Here is a 5,513-nt window from a genome sequence, read left to right as displayed (position 1 = left end):
GTAGAATGACTTGGATTGTTGGTTTTACAAAAGTTATTCGTCAGTGCGTTGTGACAACTTCTTGTTGTGCCACAGTCGGGGAATTTTAAAATTTTATTGATGACACTAAATGTTGAGTTTCAAGCAAGTTTGGAATTATGGAGTGAGTTGTCGGTTATATTATTTTAATCGTGGGGCCAGTATGGATTCTTTCGGAATTCCAGGTGTTGAAGTTTGGTTTCCATATTTGTTGAGTGTTGGGAAGATGATAATGTAAATGGAATCGAAAAGTAATGGTGGAGTGATGGTTGTGGTCACTCCAGTTTTATGACAACACATGGTGAAATTTTAAATAGGTGTTGTCATGAGTTTTTGTTTTATAAATTCTAAGGTAGTTGCGTGAAATTGGTGGAAGTGGTAGCGGTAGAATAGAACCCACTGGATCATAAAGCAAGAGTGCGTGGGTGTCCAAAGTAATTTTTAAGCAGTGTCATTCCGGGTGGTTGATGTAAGTCTCAAATTTGTGATCGAAATTGGTTTTTGACATCATTTTGTTCGCAATGGGTGACTATCTACGACATATCAATGGGAGAATCTGTTCTCACCTTATTTCTAATTCGGTGAGATGGAGTAAAGGTTTAGTTGTGGTGTGTTGGAAGTATATAAATTATTTCTGCTGTAGTTTTGGGTAGCGTCCTCAGAGCTTGAAATTTTGGAATGCGAATTCAATGCTTCGATTTGAAGGGTAGAGATTTTGGTTACTTTTGTCGAAGTTTTAAGGTAAATGTTAATTGGTAGTTGTGTCGTAGTCATGGATCCGGAATAAATCCGGTGGTGATCCCAAGTGAGCTGCAGTTCATTTAAGCGATGAATCTTGGAGCCGTAAGTCTTATGTGGTAGTCTGAAGGTCATGTGGAGATGTTGATTAGATGGTTTGTTTCGTTGCAGGTATATTTTATGTGTAGCCTTATGGAAGAGGGTTTTCCCCTGTTGACTCAAGAAGCGTCTAGGGTCAAGGTTTATTAAGAGTGTTAATATTGAGAGTAGTAGATATTGATAGATTGATCAGCATCTCTTCTCGGGATCGTATTGTGGTGGGACCACTCATTGATCCAAGTTTGATTTGGGAGGTCTTCGCTATGTGGTTGTGTGTTCATCCGTTGATGTCAGGATGATTAGTTGAAGTTTCTAGTGCGATTTCGAAGCGGGTTTTAGCGGTTATCGGAGATTTGTGGAGCTTTTGAGCTCGAAGTTAGAGGACTTGCCTTTCGTGTGCTTTAAGTTATTTCTTCTGGAACTTGAGCTGAGTTTAGCCATGAGTTTTGATTTTTGCTTGAATTCATGATTTTCGTTGGTTGGTGATCCACAAGGTGTAGTAGTGGATGTTGTATTAAAAATTTATCTTTTCTTTTATTTGTTGCATGTTATTGCAAGCTCGGTTATCGAAGAATCTTTTTGGTGGGAAGCCGTGGCCCTGGGAGACGTAAGAGACTTGAGCATATCTGATTTTCAGATCGTTTTCTGCTATCTGATTAATTATTATTGGAGGTAGAAAAGAAGTGTGTTTGTCGGGTTCAAAGATGTTGGTATTTAGAATCATTCTTGTGGAACGGCTAGAGTGAGCCGTGTGCTTTTAATTATTTCTCTTGGGGTCATGGTTGCACACGAATAAGTAGCATGGTTGGAGATGTAAATTTTGTCAATGCTTAAGGAAGGTGCTCTATTTATGTGGATTTCAACGTCATGTTTAGCATCACGAATTGACTGTGCCAATTTTTCGTGGGCATTATTAGTCAGTTTTGTTTATGGTGAGCAAGGAGGAAATTCCAGTTTCCACATGATAGTCATGCTTCAAATTATCTTCTAGTTTGTGGTAAAGAGAATAGTGGAGATAGCATAATCAGGAGAGAGTTGAAATTCTCATAAGCTGCTAGTTTGTGGTGTTCAAAAAGGTAATGTAATAGTTTTGGTGGAGAGACCTAAGTGACGTAGTATTGATCTTTTCATAATGTCATTTCGAGAATCGAGGTTATCATATGTTGGTGGACTGGTCTCTTAGGCAGAGCAAGGTTGTCTTGTGGACTTGCGAGAGCTTTGACTCCGCGAAAGACTCTGCGAAATGTCTTGGCATTAGAAGTGATTGTTGCAGTTCTGCAGTGTGTGCATCCTTAAAAAATCTGTTCAATTAGCGGGTCTTAATTTTGACCCCTATGAGCATGTGGGAATGCGTGAATGTTAGTTTTGTAGCAAGTGGGCTTCATTGTCGAGCTGTGAGCAGCGTAATGACTAAGTTGTTGCGTGACGTTAGGAGATTTGAGCCCGATGGTGATAGCAAATGTATGCGTTTTATTTGGGTTAGCTATTTCCATTGCTCAGGAAAGAGTGTGCATACCTACGGGTACTTGTACTCTTGCGCAGGTATCACTGAACTCACTTACGTGCAAACGTTAGTGGTAGTTCAATGAAGGATTTAGAGTCTTCGAGAAATGAAAAGGTTAAAGGAGTCAGAGAAAGACTCAAAACATCTCTTAGTAGCCAGCAGAGTTATAAAGATGTCCGCAGGAAGGACCATGAGTTTGAAGTGAGTGTTTGTGTGTTTTCGAAATTGTCTCCTTGGAAAGGGGTGGTACGTTTGGTAATGTGAAAAGCTTGGTCCAAGATTTATTGGTCCTTATGGGTTTTAGATCAAGTTGGCTCTCTTGCGTATAGGTTAGTTTTGCCCCCGGAGTTATCCAAGATACATAATGGGTTTCATGTATCCATGCTTCGGAAGTTTATTGCCGATCTCTCTCATGTGTTGCGAGAGCAGTCGATTAATTGGAAAAAGATTTGGCCTATGATGAGGAGCCGGTACAGATTCTTGACCAAAAAGAGCAAGTGCTTTGAAGCAAATCTTTTTCCTCTTGTTAAAGTTTTGTGGAGGAGTCATCAAGTAGATGAAGCTACTTGGGAATCAGAGGAGCAAATGAGGTAGCAGTATCCCTATCTCTTTGATTTGTCAAGTATGTAAATTTCGAGGACGAAATTTTTTATGAGGGGAGAATTGTCACATCCCGACCCTAAAATATTTACCTTATTTACTAGCTTGATTATAATAAGAATTTTACCGTCTCCGTCATTGAGGTTATAGTTTAATTGGTCCCTAGAGGGGTTTTGGGGACGGTTATTTTTGGAGGATTATTCGTAGGAGAAAAATATGACGATGGTAAAAATGGTGAGTTTTAGCTAGTAAAAGGTACTTTTTATTAGGGCATTTATTTTTGGAGTGTTTTAATGGTGGAGTTGGGTTTAATTGTGGTGTTGGGCCGGGTTGGTGTGAGGCCCAAACCCCATTTTCTCCTCTCTTTTTCTTCTCTTCTTCTCCTCTTTTTCTCCTTCTCTCTTTTCTTTCCCCGGTTCTTCTTCTCCCGAGCTCTCTCTCACTTCGCCGAAAGACCAGCGCCCGCCGTCGCCGTCCGGCCAAGCAGGGACGCTGCAACACTCCAGCACGGTCCGTCATCCTCCCCGCCGCCTTCCTGGGCTGGTGAGCGGCGCTGCAACCCCGCCGAACAGAGGAAGTCCTCCTTGGAAGCCGGTTGTCCTCAAGTCGGAGCTCCATCCTCCGGCCGCCATAGCCGGCGAGTCTTGGCTCGTTGTGAAGCTCTCCTCCCGTGCAGCAATCCCTCCAAAGAGTTCGCCCTCTCGTGGTATAGGTAAGGAGAACCGGTGAGTGGAAGCTCTATGGTTTTCTAGTGTGTTTTCATTCAATTGGCCTAGTTAGGCTTGGATTTGGGTGTTGTGCTAGTTAGGAAAGTTGTAGAGCATGATGAGGAGATTATTCTGTCAAAATTTCATAGGCATTGGAGGTCACCGGAATCGGCCTCCGGCCGGTGCTGCCGGCAGAGCCGGCGCCGGCGCCATCGCTGTTTGGGAGTTTTGTATAGTTTTAAGTGTGGAATATTAAGGGGAGTTTATTGATGTGAGTTATGGAATTTTTGGATGAGTTTTTGATAGGTTTGGGAATTTCCGAAGTTTAGTATTTTTGGCGGTTAAATAATGTAGATTCCGGTCGTAGGATTTAAATCGTTGTTCTGGGGAGGTTGTAATTACGGCTGCCGAGTATGGTATTAAAGTTTGGGTTGTTTCGATTTAAGAATATCGAAGTTAGGCAATGATGAGCGTGTTTATGGCTCTTGGTTTATTTTGCCTATTAATTATATGTTTGGCTCACGACGTGAGGAGGCTGGAGAGGAAGAGGACTCGGATCGACGTCGGGCTTAGGCCTAAAGTTGTGAGTGGACTTTTGTTTTAAAATATATGCATGCGGTGATTCTATATTAAATAATTGATTTTATTGAATATCAATGTGGAATTGTTTATTTTCGCGAAGTCATTTTCAGAAGTCAATGTTCTCATTTTTAATGGCTATCGTGTTATTTGGAAAGTTACCGAAAATGAGATTTTCGGTGGAGTCGTGTGCATATTGCTTTTTATGATAATTGGCAATTTTCATTATTGTTGGAGAATAACCGAAATTGAGAATTTCGGTGAGTATATATATATATATATATATCCATATTTGGATGATTATGAGAATAATATGTATATGAAGGAATGCTAGCTAGCCATATGTGTCTGTCCACCTTAATGGCGTAGCATATAGCCGCATTATGGTGTGACGTGAGCATTGGACGCGAGCGTGGTAGCGTATATGAGTGTTTAATTCATATAGGAGTTATGGGCACATATTTATACACCCGTCTGTCTACTTTAATGGCGTAGTGTATCACCGCATTAAGGCGTGACATGAGCGTTGGACGCAAGCGTAGTAGCCTTGTATGAACTTCTATTTTTCTTATATTTTCTTAAGAATTCATACAAGGAGTATGGACGAGTGTAGATACATACATATATATTTGTATTTTAGCCTGAGAGGCTGTATTTTATTGAGCTTTGGAGACTGGCCGAAGCTAGTCATGAAATTTCCAGTTTTTGTGTTGAGCGTTTTTGAGCTATCGTTGCAGCATATGTTCTATGGAAATGTGATAGGAGCACAAAGTGTGACGTTCTTAATATGTTTATACCCTTTATTTACCCTTTGCTAACTCCTATTTAGTTGTTTTAGCTTTATATTTGTGTTTAGTGTAGAATAATTGCTTAATTTAGAAATATGTAGTTTTTAGTATTAGAATACATAGTATTTTCGGATTTGAATAATTTGGTGTTGAAATTGTGCTTAGTGTTGGAAATCCTTGTTTACTCAGGATTCCTGTCTTGATCAGGATTCCATCTTTCCTCTTTCCTAGTCTCTAATTTTCTCATTTCTATTTCAGGAAAGTCTAAACCCGTGTTGATTAGGAAATGTTTTCCTAACTCATGAGGGAAAGGTGGCCGGCAACTAGGAGTTCCTGCTTGAGCTAGGAGAAGTACAATCCGAGATATGTATGGAGATGCCGTGAAGATTTCCCAAGTCTCTAAGGAGAGAGAATCCGTGCGGCATAAAGAGAGAAGATTTTCCAAGTTCAAGATGGTTTTGTCATTCCTTAATGCATGAG

The sequence above is a fragment of the Fragaria vesca genome, linkage group LG4 (assembly GCF_000184155.1).
Source record: "Fragaria vesca subsp. vesca linkage group LG4, FraVesHawaii_1.0, whole genome shotgun sequence".
NCBI classification, from domain to species: domain Eukaryota; kingdom Viridiplantae; phylum Streptophyta; class Magnoliopsida; order Rosales; family Rosaceae; genus Fragaria; species Fragaria vesca.
This window is presented reverse-complemented; position numbering follows the sequence as displayed.